Raw genomic sequence first — 16,924 nt, 5'->3', positions numbered from 1 at the left:
AGTTTCCTTTCCAAGAATAGTAGTTATATCATGAACTGGCTTCTAAAGAATCTTAAACCACCGTTTAACTGGGATCTTGAGATTCTGTGTTACATGTAGTTAATTTGAGTTATTTGTCTCGTAATTTCTAAAATAGGGCTTTTCCCTCCGTTGCTCGCTTTAAAAGAGGTGTAAAGAGATGTAGACATTATCTAATTTATTGAAGGAGTTTGTGGCAAGGATATAAAATGGCATTATTATCATTAAACTTCAGAGCTCAAGCATAGGGTAGACAAATGATTCTTGTGTTGTTTTCACATCAGTTGCCAGGTATTTTGGCACGGCAGATGGTAAACTTCTGTGTCTGTGTACTTTCAGTGCCCACAGAGTAGTGGAAGATCCTGTACTCAGGACACGTAGGGTCACATTTTAGACACAAAACACTTTACAGTTTCAGAGGTAAATGACTAAATTGGCTAAATTATTTTCTTTTCAATTTATTTTCAAAGACTTGTAGCCAGGCAAGAAGATATTTTAGGACTATGCAGAGAGAAAGCGTATGAGGGATTGCATTTTCTTTGGTGGAAGAAGCTTTTGCAAAGCTTCTTTATTTCTTCTTTATTGGTTTTGACAGAAAAAAACATGTAGGGTTCAGATCCTGTGTGCAGGAGCAGACACCATTGAAAATCTCATATGAACTGAACAGAAGGGTTATAGAGGGATTTTCTCGACTCTGTGAACCTTGGTCTCACATCAAGGAGGGTTGCTTTAATGAATTGTTGTGCAATCCTAAAAAATTCAGGCCCGATGGAAGGGTTGCATTACGATGACATGTCTTTTTCTCTTTCACTTGCAACTAATGAAAGTGGTTCACCGCACGTCGAGTTAAGAATGGCTTTCATTGCCACTGCCGGTGAGACCCAGCTGAGGGACAGGGAAAAGGAGAAATAAGGGGCGGTGGAGCCAGGTCTGCGATTTTAGTGCCTCGAGGGGAGATGAGAAGCACAGAGAGGGCAGAGGGAAGGAGGGAGGGGACCTGGGTGGAGTTTGGCAGTGGCTGCGCTCCCATCATGCCATTCCAGTCCCCGGACAGTCGGCTGAGCAAAGCAACAGTTCCAACGTTGTAATTTGGAACTAAAAATATTACACTTTCTTTCCTCTTTTTCTTCTTTTTTCAAATTGCGGTACCCCATTATGGTCTTTTCTCCCGTGCCAAGCATGCATGTGCAGGCCCTCATATTGACTTCTGACAAGTTTCAACCGTTTTAACACTTTGAACCGTGCCATAGCAACAGTATAGTGCATCTATGAACTAATTTAATAGGTGGCTGGCTTGCAAGTGTCATAAAAAATATGCAGGCTGTGATGCTTCATGAGGATTTCTGTCCTTCAGGCTGGACAGGTCTATATGGCACCACTCCACAATATGGTGACTGTTACATCTGCTGTTAAGAGCACCCTCAGCTGTTGTTTTTTTTTGGTCTCTAAATAAGCACTTATGTTCACACATATCTGAGACAATTACTGACAAGGCAGTCTGTACATGCATGGAATTATCACATACATCATAAACAGTATTTATGGCATAAAGCAGGGCAATTACAGTACAATGTTTGACTGATGCAATAAAAAATAAGCCATGATGAGCGCCAAAGCCAGACGCAATCCAAACCATTTGTGCAGTGTTGACTGAAACATGTTTTGCCACAACGAAACAATAATAATTTAGAATAATTCGTTGCCAGCCCAGTAGAATGCGCAATGCATTCTTTAATCTAAATTATAACAGAGTTACAAAACAATAGGGTACTTTTATAGTGCATAAAACAAAAATATGACAACAAAATTGTGAGGTTTGATCATGCGCAAATGAACTGAATGTGTTATTCCTTATGGAATATGCATTGCTTTTTAAAGTAATAGTTCACCCAAAAATAAAAATGTCATCATTTACTTATCCTCATGTATTAATTCTTCTACAAAACGCAAAAGTAGATCATTTAATGAATGTTGGATATTTCAATACAATGGCGGTACACTGTGACTCGCTTTTACACTAACTCATTGTCATTTTCCAATTTCAACAATCAGTTTTGATGAAAAATCCCTCCTGTGTGCATTAGCAAGTCACATGTTCACACAAGATCCAGTATAGAATGTACATGTAAATTAATTTTATTTGGCAATCAAAACACCCATCTTTCACTTAAAATTGTTTTAGATTTTTATTTACAATTGGTGATACCTTTTAGATATACTTTTGTAACTAAAGGGTGCATATTGGTAACTTAAAGCTGCATATTAGTACCTAAAAGAAACAAAAGTTTATCTTTTGAAAAGGTACAACCCCAGTGAAAGGTGTCCGGCCCAAGAACTCGTAATGAAGAGACCAATTCTTGTAATGACAGATTTGATGATAATGACAGCTGTATATGGGGGGTGTGGGAGAGGGGTGTCTCTTCTTTCATCTCTGTCATAGCAATTAGCTTTATATTTAGTTGCCCAACAACATAGACGAACTTAAAGCCAAGAGCCGCCATAAGGTTATAGTAGCTACACCCTGACATTTTGACATATGTTCTTTAGCCTTTTTCTGCCTGTGGAATGTTTTATGGATACACTCCAGCTTCATCAAAAACGGAACAGAAATGACCGGCTGGGAAGCCGGCAAATAACTTGAGTACAAGGCATGCAATGCGAGGGTGGTGCTGCTGGATGGATTCAAAATGATTCTGTGCTATGTTTACATTGTTTTTTTTTTTAGAAGCGTGGCCCTTGAGAATCTGCTAAGTCAACTGCAATTTTGTTTAAGTTTTGTGGCTAATCCAAATCTTATGCAATACTGGCTTTTATCTTAAATTTGTTTGGTGGCTCAATGGTATGTCAATCACTGGCTGAAGCTGCTCTCCTCTAGAAGAACTGGAAGTGAACCCCTTTTGCTTACATAACCTTATGCAGCCTCGGTTACCGCTCAATTCTTTGGTTTCTGAAGGCTACACCCTAGTGTTGCAAACAACAGAGTGCCGACCATTCCGTGACCCCCTTTTTTATACACAAGTCCCCACAGACTGAACAGTTTTTCAAATGAAATCATAGGGTGATGACAACCAATCTCTTTTGATTGAATGAATATCAAAATAAGATTCTATCTAAAGACTAAGCAGCACTGTCAGCAAAGAAATAAATCAGTAAACTACAACAAAATATAATTGTTTCTTATGCCTGGTACACATTGTATGATTTTGGGCTGTCCCAGATGAAAAATGACCAATCGTGGTGATTTCTGTGGTCGTGGCTCCTAAACGTCGTACAGTGAGAGAGGTTCAAAGACTGCTGTTGTTGCGGTCTTGCGACCAAAGATAGCCTGCGATAATTGATCAAAGCGACGGGTGCTAAAACTTAAAACTACTTACCTCAAGCTCCATTTACAAAATAGGCATGCCAAGTTGGCTTCTTTTCCTTAGAAATGGCCGTGTCCATATTCTCCTCTTTCGCTTACTTCTCTTATTTTCAGCGCACATAAAAACCTCAATTGCCAAAGTGTGATTTATCTTGCTCTATTTGTTTACCACTAGCATATGGTGATGGTGTTTTATTCTTCTATATTAACTTGTCAACAACGGTGTCAACATCGTACAGTCAGTCTACATACATGTCATACCCAAGTTTATTAGATCTATGTCGTACAGTATGATTTGTAATGATCTTATAGTATTGCCGAAATCGAAGTCTGTAGCAGGCATAAAACTGCTTGTCAAGTTACAAAACTCACCATTATACATGAACACTAATGACCTTCTTTAATACATTTTAGCAGCTTCCCCAAAACTGTTATGATACACATATTTTCACATGGAACTTGCATGTTTTTCCCCATAGATAAAGTGCGTAATAATGCCTGTTTATTTTTTCCACTTGTACATGAAACTCAAGAGATGTTGCATTTGTCATAGTAAAAACTCAAAACACATCTAAAAAATAATGAGACCAAAGATTCTTCAATACCCACATGTCCATAATCCTGTCACCGGAGAATGTTCCCTGTTCAGTTTGCTTTATATTTATTTGTTTCAGCATGAATGTTCAGTGACAATGTTTGCCAACATTGAATTACATTATGAACATCATTTTTAGTTTTTTAGTTTTTGTGTCCCTCACGTGTCCAATGAGCTGGTGGTGGCAACTGGCAAATTACAAAAGAAAACTCACAAAGAAACTTGAACCCTAAAGTTATTATTATGCTGAGGCAAGCGTTTTATGAACCCAGTATTTCAATCATGAAATGCATTGCAAATGCTCATTGAAGTGTAACATCACACCACACGTTTTAAAGTTTGAAAATGAGCTGTTTTGGTCAACAGCTGTTTTTCATTTACCATCCCTTACTTCATACTGGTAAAAATGGGTCCCAATAAGTGTTCAGCAGAGAGAAAACAAGAAGCTTGGTCTGGACAACCTTAAAACACCCCTTTTTAGACACTCGTGGAAATTTCATATTTGCCAATTTAGCAAAATCCTGGTAAATGTATTGTTGTGGTGGGCTCAGATGTCATTTCCAGGCCCACTTCCTTTGGCATTCACGTTATGTGATAAAACATTTGAGAGAGAGCTTAGATAATGGAAACAAAACGATAGAACGTGAGTGTCTGCTTTTTTTTAACAAGTGAAGTTGTCTGACATGTGACTAAAAACAGGGTGAAATTCAGTCAGCCAAACTGTTATTTCATCAAGGATTTTCCAGCTGTGTCTCTTGTGACCCAGCCATTTTTGACAGCAATTAGAAAAGGCAAAGGAAGAGAGAAAGGCATGAAATTCAACCACAGAATAATTGACCTTTGATGTGGAGATTCATCTCCTAATTCAGTTTGACAGTACGGTCAAAACCTTAAGACAGTGGCAGCTATGATTCAATTTGTGTCAGTGTTTCAAACCAAAACACACACATAAAAAAAAAAAAAAAGATTATTTTGATTGATGGTTGACTGCTCTTTAATAATGGGTATTCTGTCTGAATTATGTTTTTGAATTCAGTTTTACTCAACAAATTTTATTTAGCTCGGTCCCACAATTTTTTCCTGCTACGAAGAAAGTAACATTTCTTATGAAATAACATCATATACCACAAATAATCACATTTTGTTTTATACATTTAAATGTTACATTTATCAATCTGTTCATTTTATATAATATTTTAAATGTTACTGATGGCTTTCGATTATACTGTATACTTTATTGTTTCTACATTTATTTGGAGATTCAATGTGAAAATATGTATTACAATATAAAAATATATTTGAAATTTTAATATTAGGGGCAATTAATCACAATTAATTACAGGAAAAAAATTGACCTGTTATTATATAAATTATCAACATTTTTGGAAAGTTACTGAAATTTTTGCAAAAGTGTAAGAAATCGTTAACACTTTATTTTGATGGTCCAGTTTATACATTCAACTAACTATAAGTAACTTTGCAACTACATGTCAACTAACTAGAGTGTTAGTAGACTGTTAGTACACTGTTGGTTCCAGTTAGTAGAATAAGTTGACATGCAGTTGCAAAGTTACTTATAGTCAGAGGAATGTATAAAGTGGACCATCAAAATAAAGTGTTGGCAGATATTAAGCAGACAGTCTACTAATACTCAATTGAGAGTTAGTTGACATGGAGTTGCAAAGTTACTGATAGTTAGTAGAATGTCTAAAGTGGACCATCGAAAATAAAGTGTTACCAAAAAAATCTATTATGATTAACATTTTTGGAAGGTTTCCAGTCCCTTTTTATACACTGTTCATGGAACAAAAAGGAATGTGAAAAATAAAACAAAAACAGAATGAATCTGTGATAAAAGTGATGATCCAGTCAGCGGAAACTTAATTTACTCCAGTAAAAGTTCTAAACTGAAATTTTAAGTGTTGTTCATTAAATGTGGTCAATAAAATATAAAGCACAGAATATAAGGTCTTTAATTATAGAATCGGTAGCTGGTATTTTGCTATTGAAGAACTATCTTTTCTCTGCCCAGAATCACAGGAAAAGGCCATAGGTCAGACTTTGTACTTATCCCAGTAACCCTTTAGGTTGCGGTACTGGCTTTGTAGAATTACATTCTGTTCTCAAACATTTTCTTTTAAACGTTTTGGTTCTGGAACAGGAAAGAGAACTCCATATTTGCTGTAATGACTAACTGTTAGATGACACTGCACTAACGTACACTGTCATTGAGCTTGAAGTTACATAAATAAAGACTACAGCAAAGTTATACTGTAAGTTCTGCATGGACAGAAAAGGCAATAAACCCTCAAGGTCTTTTCCATATTAGCAGTGAACAAATAAATGTTTGTTCACGCAGCAAAAGAATACGGTTGTTAGTCCTGTATTGAGTCCTTAAAGGGATAGTCCACCCTAAAATGAAAATTAAATAATAAATTCACCCTGGTGTTGTTCTAATGCCCTATGTCCTTCTTTCTTTTATGGACCACAAAAGGAGTTTAAAAAAAAGAAAAAAAAAGATGCTAAAGTATCATGTCTAAATATACTTGTCGTATATTACAAGTGTTCTGGGGGTATACGATATGAAATGAAATGTATTATTTAATGTAAAAATATGTGTGCGTTAGTGTCTCTGTTAGCGCCACATGTTCATTGCTGCTTAAACAAGGGGACTTCGCAACTGCGTAGCAGTAGACTGCAAATTAGTCTCTGACGAAAAATTAAGCTTTAAACACGTTAAAGGGTTAGTTCACCCAAAAGTTAAAACTACCACTTTGACACTTCAAAAAGTTCATAAAGAGATCGTAAAACTATCCATATGAACTGAGTTTTCAGAACAGAAGAGATTCGATCGCTTAATATGATGAATAGATTTAATTTAGGCTTTTATTCACATATAAACATTGACCAGTGAACATAAACAGAAGCTCAACCGAACCTGCTTGACGCACGAGAACAAATATTGGTTCTTGCTGAAGCTCAAACGTGCTGCGTAACACGAGAGTGAACCTCATTGGTTCTTGATGAAGCTCAAACGTGCTGCGGAACACGAGAGTGAACCTCATTGGTTCTTGATGAAGCTCAAACGTGCTGCGGAACACGAGAATGAACCTCATTGGTTCTTGCAGAAGCTCAAACGTGCTGCGTAACACGAGAGTGAACCTCATTGGTTCTTGATGAAGCTCAAACGTGCTGCGTAACACGAGAGTGAACCTCATTGGTTCTTGATGAAGCTCAAACGTGCTGCGTAACACGAGAATGAACCTAATTGGTTCTTGATGAAGCTCAAATGTGCTACGTAACACGAGAATGAACCTCATTGGTTCTTGATGGAGCTCAAACGTGCTGCTGAACACGAGAATGAACCTCATTGGTTCTTGCAGAAGCTCAAACGTGCTGCGTAACACGAGAGTGAACCTCATTGGTTCTTGATGAAGCTCAAACGTGCTGCGTAACACGAGAATGAACCTAATTGGTTCTTGATGAAGCTCAAATGTGCTGCGTAACACGAGAATGAACCTCATTGGTTCTTAATGAAGCTCAAACGTGCTGCGTAACACGAGAGTGAACCTCATTGGTTCTTGATGAAGCTCAAACGTGCTGCGTAACACGAGAATGAACCTCATTGGTTCTTAATGAAGCTCAAACGTGCTGCGTAACATGAGAGTGAACCTCATTGGTTCTTGATGAAGCTCAAACGTGCTGCGTAACACGAGAATGAACCTCATTGGTTCTTAATGAAGCTCAAACGTGCTGCGTAACACGAGAGTGAACCTCATTGGTTCTTGATGAAGCTCAAACGTGCTGCGTAACACGAGAATGAACCTAATTGGTTCTTGATGAAGCTCAAATGTGCTGCGTAACACGAGAGTGAACCTCATTGGTTCTTGATGAAGCTCAAACGTGCTACGTAACACGAGAATGAACCTCATTGGTTCTTGATGGAGCTCAAACGTGCTGCTGAACACGAGAATGAACCTCATTGGTTCTTGCAGAAGCTCAAACGTGCTGCGTAACACGAGAATGAACCTCATTGGTTCTTGATGGAGCTCAAACGTGCTGCTGAACACGAGAGTGAACCTCATTGGTTCTTGCAGAAGCTCAAACGTGCTGCGTAACACGAGAGTGAACCTCATTGGTTCTTGATGAAGCTCAAACGTGCTGCGTAACACGAGAATTAACCTAATTGGTTCTTGATGAAGCTCAAATGTGCTGCGTAACACGAGAATGAACCTCATTGGTTCTTAATGAAGCTCAAACGTGCTGCGTAACACGAGAGTGAACCTCATTGGTTCTTGATGAAGCTCAAACGTGCTGCGTAACACGAGAATGAACCTAATTGGTTCTTGATGAAGCTCAAATGTGCTGCGTAACACGAGAGTGAACCTCATTGGTTCTTGATGAAGCTCAAACGTGCTGCGTAACATGAGAATGAACCTAATTGGTTCTTGATGAAGCTCAAATGTGCTGCGTAACACGAGAATGAACCTCATTGGTACTCGCAGAAGCTCAAACGTGCTGCGTAACATGAGAGTGAACCTAATTGGTTCTTGATGAAGCTCAAACGTGTTGCGTAACACGAGAATGAACCTCATTGGTTCTCACAGAAGCTCAAACGTGCTGCGGAACACAAGAATGAACCTCATTGGTTCTTGATGAAGCTCAAACGTGCTGCGTAACACGAGAGTGAACCTCATTGGTTCTTGATGGAGTTCAAATGTGCTGCGTAACACGTGAGTGAACCTCATTGGTTCTTGATGAAGCTCAAACGTGCTGCGTAACACGAGAGTGAACCTCATTGGTTCTTGATGAAGCTCAAACGTGCTGCGGAACACGAGAATGAACCTCATTGGTTCTTGATGAAGCTCAAACGTGCTGCGTAACACGAGAGTGAACCTCATTGGTTCTTGATGAAGCTCAAACGTGCTGCGGAACACGAGAATGAACCTCATTGGTTCTTGATGAAGCTCAAACGTGCTGCAGAACACGAGAATGAACCTCATTGGTTCTTGATGAAGCTCAAATGTGCTGCTGAACACGAGAATGAACCTCATTGGTTCTTGCAGAAGCTCAAACGTGCTGCGTAACACGAGAGTGAACCTCATTGGTTCTTGATGAAGCTCAAACGTGCTGCGTAACACGAGAATGAACCTAATTGGTTCTTGATGAAGCTCAAATGTGCTGCGTAACACGAGAATGAACCTCATTGGTTCTTAATGAAGCTCAAACGTGCTGCGTAACACGAGAGTGAACCTCATTGGTTCTTGATGAAGCTCAAACGTGCTGCATAACACGAGAATGAACCTAATTGGTTCTTGATGAAGCTCAAATGTGCTGCGTAACACGAGAGTGAACCTCATTGGTTCTTGATGAAGCTCAAACGTGCTGCGTAACACGAGAATGAACCTAATTGGTTCTTGATGAAGCTCAAATGTGCTGCGTAACACGAGAATGAACCTCATTGGTTCTTGATGAAGCTCAAATGTGCTGCGTAACACGAGAATGAACCTCATTGGTACTCGCAGAAGCTCAAACGTGCTGCGTAACATGAGAGTGAACCTAATTGGTTCTTGATGAAGCTCAAACGTGTTGCGTAACACGAGAATGAACCTCATTGGTTCTCACAGAAGCTCAAACGTGCTGCGTAACACGAGAATGAACCTAATTGGTTCTTGATGAAGCTCAAATGTGCTGCGTAACACGAGAATGAACCTCATTGGTTCTTGATGAAGCTCAAATGTGCTGCGTAACACGAGAATGAACCTCATTGGTACTCGCAGAAGCTCAAACGTGCTGCGTAACATGAGAATGAACCTAATTGGTTCTTGATGAAGCTCAAATGTGCTGCGTAACACGAGAATGAACCTCATTGGTTCTTGATGAAGCTCAAATGTGCTGCGTAACACGAGAATGAACCTCATTGGTACTCGCAGAAGCTCAAACGTGCTGCGTAACACGAGAATGAACCTAATTGGTTCTTGATGAAGCTCAAACGTGTTGCGTAACACGAGAATGAACCTCATTGGTTCTCACAGAAGCTCAAACGTGCTGCGGAACACAAGAATGAACCTCATTGGTTCTTGATGAAGCTCAAACGTGCTGCGTAACACGAGAGTGAACCTCATTGGTTCTTGATGGAGTTCAAATGTGCTGCGTAACACGTGAGTGAACCTCATTGGTTCTTGATGAAGCTCAAACGTGCTGCGTAACACGAGAGTGAACCTCATTGGTTCTTGATGAAGCTCAAACGTGCTGCGGAACACGAGAATGAACCTCATTGGTTCTTGATGAAGCTCAAACGTGCTGCAGAACACGAGAATGAACCTCATTGGTTCTTGCAGAAGCTCAAACGTGCTGCGTAACACGAGAGTGAACCTCATTGGTTCTTGATGAAGCTCAAACGTGCTGCGTAACACAAGAATGAACCTAATTGGTTCTTGATGAAGCTCAAATGTGCTGCGTAACACGAGAATGAACCTCATTGGTTCTTAATGAAGCTCAAACGTGCTGCGTAACACGAGAATGAACCTCATTGGTACTCGCAGAAGCTCAAACGTGCTGCGTAACATGAGAGTGAACCTAATTGGTTCTTGATGAAGCTCAAACGTGTTGCGTAACACGAGAATGAACCTCATTGGTTCTCACAGAAGCTCAAACGTGCTGCGGAACACAAGAATGAACCTCATTGGTTCTTGATGAAGCTCAAACGTGCTGCGGAACACAAGAATGAACCTCATTGGTTCTTGATGAAGCTCAAACGTGCTGCGTAACACGAGAGTGAACCTCATTGGTTCTTGATGGAGTTCAAATGTGCTGCGTAACACGAGAGTGAACCTCATTGGTTCTTGATGAAGCTCAAACGTGCTGCGTAACACGAGAGTGAACCTCATTGGTTCTTGATGGAGTTCAAATGTGCTGCGTAACACGAGAGTGAACCTCATTGGTTCTTGATGAAGCTCAAACGTGCTGCGTAACACGAGAGTGAACCTCATTGGTTCTTGATGAAGCTCAAACGTGCTGCGTAACACGAGAATGAACCTCATTGGTTCTTGATGAAGCTCAAACGTGCTGCGTAACACGAGAGTGAACCTCATTGGTTCTTGATGGAGTTCAAATGTGCTGCGTAACATGAGAATGAACCTCATTGGTTCTTGCTGAGACTCACACCTGTAAGGAAATGCGGTTGTCAGTCCCAAAACCTGACCGCCTTAGTTTCTGGTAATGCACAACAGCAGGAAAGCTTAAAGAACAACAAAAAATAACAACCTTTGAAACATCCACTTTTTAGACACCCATAGAAATGTCATATAATAGTAGCATTATTTTAGCCCTTTCTACTCAGCCTTCATTTAATACGTGATAGAACACCTCTTCTCGAAAATAAACTTGTGGAGACAGTCTAGTGCAGCTCGAGTGAAAAAAAAAAAAAGAGTGGGTTTTTGAAGAGAAAAAAAAAACACTGCAAAAATGGTGTCTTTGTATAGAAATTTGCTTACAGAAGGAAGCAGTGAAGATCGCCCAGCTAGCACTTTACAGTCCACTATTCTACCCTCTTTCCAATTATAGGCTAATTTTACACATCAAACTGCACTGTCATACAGTAAATGAAAATAAATAACCTATGTTTAAAAAAAAAAAAAGGTTATTATTGTGACATTCTATATTTTCCCCCTTGGAGACGGTATACATCACCTAAACCAGTGATTACCTTGACCGGATGGGACTGTTCTCCAAACACAGTGTGGGAAGCACTGGCATGCGTTTGATTATGATAGTAAATGTCATTGTGTTTAGCTTTTCATAGCCACTAAGAACCATGTTAGTTTAACGTGATTAGTTCACCTAAGCCATGTCAGCAAAACACCTATCTAGTTCACTTATGTGGAAATGGGTGGAAGCCTCTTGCCAGGGAGATTTGGAGTATTTCCACGGGGCAATCCTTCACCTGCTTCCCCAAACCTAGCACTTGAGGTTAGCCTAATTCAATTAGATGAGTCAGACTTAAGCAGAGCCAAGACCAGCCCAATGCCCCAGAATTGTAACTTAGTGGGATGTAAACGCAGTTTGTGGGAGTTCCATGGCAATTTTGCATCATCTGGTCTCGCCTCTGACACATTTCGCAGTGCCCAAGGTAATTAAGATGGATGATTTGCAAATTTCCTCGCTCAGTGACCTGGCATTAGTCAACATTAAATCAAAATTGACCCTATTTCCTTTCTCATATATATGTTATTTTGCAGGATTCACCAAGTTTGTGAATGTTATTCCATCCAGAGAAAACAAAAATGTAATTTTTATGCAAATTTTGGGTTACAATGCTGAATTTAATCACTGAAATGAGATTAAAATCCAAAATGAGATTTGAGTCCAAAATGCAGATAAATGCTACCCTGGAAATCCAGAGTTCTCGCGAGAGCACAATTTGAATTTGTTAAGCGAGTTACTCTGGCATTGAGTAATGATGCTCATTAACTATGCCCTTGTAGCCGTGCTGCACCAATCACATCGGTGTATCTGATATAGGCGGGCCAGAGGCGAGCTAAACAGATGACGGCATCGCAAGTGACAGCGCAATCACGACAGTGATTGGTCGTAGTGTTATCCAATTGCGTTCAGTGAGATTTTCAAATGCATGCTTGGTGCCGCCCCTCGAGTTGGGGCGATTTTCATTACTCAATGCCAGACCCGTAATCTTTCATATTTGGGTCTGGATTTCCAGGCTAGATAAATGCTTGACTGGGAAGGCAATTTTTTTTATTTCATTGACAAAAACAATATAACAATATAATATAACAAATACATGAATCAAATATATTCCTAAAAGTGCATAAATGCGCTTCGAAAAAAACTGCTAGCAAACCATCGCCAATTGCTAACATTAGAGCGTTTTGTCTGCACATGCTAATTTGTTAAATATATGAAAAGAGCCACAGTGGCTCTAAAGGCTGCAGGTATAGCTTACATTTCTGTTTTTGTTTTGAAATGAACATTGAATGAACTTCAATAAATATTTAAGTTTCCATTAATTGAAAAATAAGAACACACACTACCTGGAAGCACAAGCTGTGCCCTATAACAGGTATTCTTTCCATGAGTTTGGTGTGCAAGCTCTATTTCCAACGTTTTCTAACATAGGGTTTGTTTGACCAGACACCTTCCTGATGTCCATTGAAGGAAAATGAATTGGAATGAAACGTGTGCATTTTTTAAATATGTTCCACAGAATGGGAAGTCCTCTTGGTGCCAAAAACAAACCTGTTGAAGCTACAGCAAACTTATTTATAGATGTAGCCTACAGCGATACTTCACTAAATGTTCTTATTCAGGAAGTTCCTGATCTCTGGTGGGCACAGCATACGGCATTCCCTCCCAAGGTATTTATTTGCACCGTCCTGTGTATTTGTTTTGCTTGTGGTAGCTTTTTCCCTTCACCTCCACAGTAGGAGGCAGTCTTCTGTCTCTGTGGCCTGGCGCTTGGCACTCTTACCCAAGCTCTTGCTTTCCAAGCCGACAGTTCTCTAATCCCTTTGTTGCCCTTGGACCTTTTGCTGGGAAATGCAAATGTGGGAGATGGTAATTGTGGACACACTGGTACCAAGCACACGCTTCGATCTGAGATATGAATACCCTACACACAAACCAAAATATATAATATATTATTATAAACTTGTTCCCAGAACTTGAAAGAGCCTAGACATTCTGCTTCCATGCAACCTAAGTTATTTAAAATGGTTTGCTTGCTAATGCAAGTATTGCTATTACAACTGCAAATGCATAAGGTTGCAGAGAGGTGTGCATTACATTTCTAAATGATCAGAACTATTACTGGCAGGTAGTTAAAACAGTGGAAATATCAGAGACTTACATTTTGTTTATACCAGGTATTAAGATGTTTTTTTGTTGATCGGATCACAAGTGGACGGCGCTAAATACAGGTGTAAATGGGGTCTAAAATGTTTTGAGCTTGTCCACTTTCGACCACTTCTACAGGTAGATGAAACCGGCATTCGACCGGATTGCTTTCGCAGTGTAAACGCTCATGTGTTCGAATGCGTTCAAACAGCTTAAAGACCATCTACTCTCCGCTTACTGACCTAACACGTGAACACTGAAGCTGCTAGTGAGACGGGATTTAAACTTTGTCCGAACACGACCTAATATTAGTTTGAAGATGAAAATGTACCAAGCACAATGTTCTCTCACCATTCCTGATTTCTAACACACACTCATAGCGTTCGGTGTGTTCTAGCGGCTGTCAGAGCAGAAACGAAAGCTGCTGCTCTCCGTTCTGTTTTCTGTCGTCCCTGTGTTCGTTTATTATGTAAATTACACAAGCTTATTTTGTCCATTAGATCGAAAGATCTGAGAAAAAAAAGCTCATACATTTAGCCTCCTATAGACCCTCCCCTCGAAGATATCAGGACAGAAGTGGTTGAAAGTGGACAAAAGAAACGGGTATGTGTCTCCCTCGTCTACTTGTGATCCGATCAACTAAAACTCATCTTAATTTCAGGTGTAAACAGGGCCATAGACACAGTGGTGTATATATACCTTAGAACAGGGGTGTCTAATCCCACTCTTGGAGGACCAATTTTAGCTGGTTCAGGTTTTATTTATGTTTAATTAGGGCTGGAGCTAAGGTGGCCCTTCAGGAGCAGACACCCTGGCAAAGGCATAGCAAAATTTGGTACCATGGATTTTTAGAGATTACCATAAATGTAGACAATTTTGTGACTATATGAGGAGGAGGATAAACTTTAAGCAATTCAAAAATGTCCTGGCAGTCATTGCACCTCATCTCAAATGAGCTGTCTGCAGCTGGTGCTGGTGGAAAATATTTTTTTACAGGGTGAAATTTTATTCACAAACAGCTTGCTTAAGATTAGCTTTAAATATAGTCATGTGTGTCCAAGTCCATCATTTTCTGTGCTTACATTTCAGTTTGTTACGCATCAACATTTTGCAGAACCACTGACAATACTCCTAGTCCACATATTTTTCCAGCTGTGTGCATTTTGTGATTGTGTTAAGGATTCAACACAAGTGCATTCAGCCAGAGTTTTAATCCTGGATTTTTTTGGTGCAAATTGCTGGAAATTATTCAGTGTGAATACAAGCAAAGCCGGAATACCAGAAAATACAATCACAGCTTTAGACCCTAGTGATAATACATTGCTAAAATGTGTCTGTGTGAACAAAGGATGCGTGTCGTAGTGATGAATATGGCTCCGTCTGAAATCGTAGGTACTTCTTTTGAGTAAGCTTGTAAGTGTGTTAAATAGGAAGATGTCAAAAACTTTCTTGGAGGTGGGTCTCGACTGCTGTGTAGTATAAATGTGTATAGTATGAACGTAATACTACATTAGTCACACTGTCATTATCATGTGACCTGCAGTATCAATGTTGGTTGCGTTGTGTCACTTCCAATCACAAATCTTCTCAGGTGGCCTTATGGGATATTAAATTGTCCACTGGATATCTTATATCAGATCTTATATTGATCTTATATCTTATATTGCACACACTTATATCAGAATCTCAGTGCAAACAATCATCCAGGTGCCTTTTGTCTACTGTTATATAAATACTGTGAATTTAGACATATTACTCTGTGCAATTTCAGATGAAGATTTAAATAAACATGGCTAACTAACGAAGATGATGGAGACCATTTGCATATAGACTCAGAAACAAAAATGAAGATTACATGGCAGCAAAGTTATACGTAGACCAGGGAGCTACCTGCCATTTGGGAAGACGACAAAATTAACGGTCAGCTTAGTTTCATTCTATTTCATTTGTTTATTTATATAGCACATTTAATGCAACAGCAGTTGCCCAAGGTGCTTCACAATCACCAATAAAACACACAAATAAGAGGAGTACAGAGAAAGAAAGAAATAAAAAAATAAAAAAATAAATGTGGAAACGCACAGAACAGACAAGATAATGATCAAACACCCATCATGAAGATGCCCAGGAAGATTTTAGCAGATGTGCTTTTAAATGTAGTTAACAAGTTAACTGAGGTTCGGGAGCAAGGCCACGCCTCAACTAATCAGCTCGTTCGCCGTCTGTATATTTACACTGAACCCACCTTCACCGCACCATTTGTCTCAGTTTCTCGACCCTACCCAGCCCTCCCCTTCCAACTCATCCATCCATCCATCCCACTTCCCCCCGACCCCAATCCCCCCACCCCCAATTTCTAACATCCCCCGTTTTACTTCCACAGGCTGCATCCAGGGGGGTCTTCAAGTAACCCAGCTTACTACCTACCGAGACGAAGCCCCCACTCTGAGTCTCCCTGGACTAGACTCCCTGATCAGCCAGACGGAGAACCATAACATCATTTCCCCCATCCCTTTCAACCCGTCTTCATTCCATAAAGCTAATTATACATAGTTGTGGCGTGGTCCTTGCTAGTGAACATGGCCTTAAATTTCGGTAGTGACTTTACTGACCTTATAGAAAGCAGGAGATCATTCCAAAGTTTGGGTCCGACATGGGAAAACGGAGCTTAGTGGTACCACATGCAATGCAATTGTTTAATGGAAAACATAAAAATTGAAAGAGCAAGGCTTCTTGATGAGAAGTGTTACCTGGGAATCTCTTTTTAAAATATGCATATCACAGTCGTTTGTAAGTTTAACTCCCGGAGTTGGGTTCTCTTCAAGTACCCCTCTCTTTTCAGGGTAAATGCGATGGCAACATGATGCAAAATTGGCTTTGACAGTACATTCAGCTAAATAGATGAGGAGTTATACAAAACCAGGAGTCAAGGGTAAAAATACGGCTGCACTGGCCTTGACATAACTCACCGCAAGAAACATCTGCATGCTGAGTTTGAACATGCCACTTAGCTTCACATGCACATTTTGTGCTTTCAACTTATTTGTAGATATCTAGAGAAAGCAGGGTAGCGCAATTAGATCATGCTCGCATTTGTG

At 39.8% G+C, this 16,924-nt stretch overlaps 1 protein-coding gene across 2 annotated transcripts in view; it reads left to right on the top strand.

Annotated features, from left to right (window-relative positions):
- gstz1 (glutathione S-transferase zeta 1) overlaps positions 1–16,924 on the top strand; it is a 54,993-nt gene that overhangs the window by 9,009 nt on the left and 29,060 nt on the right. The gene's annotated exons all lie outside the window — the stretch shown is intronic.

The sequence above is a fragment of the Abramis brama genome (genome assembly GCF_963993115.1).
Source record: "Abramis brama genome assembly, chromosome: 21".
Taxonomy (NCBI): domain Eukaryota; kingdom Metazoa; phylum Chordata; class Actinopteri; order Cypriniformes; family Leuciscidae; genus Abramis; species Abramis brama.
The sequence above is the reverse complement of the archived record's forward strand: the minus strand, read 5'-3'. Positions and strand labels throughout refer to the sequence as shown.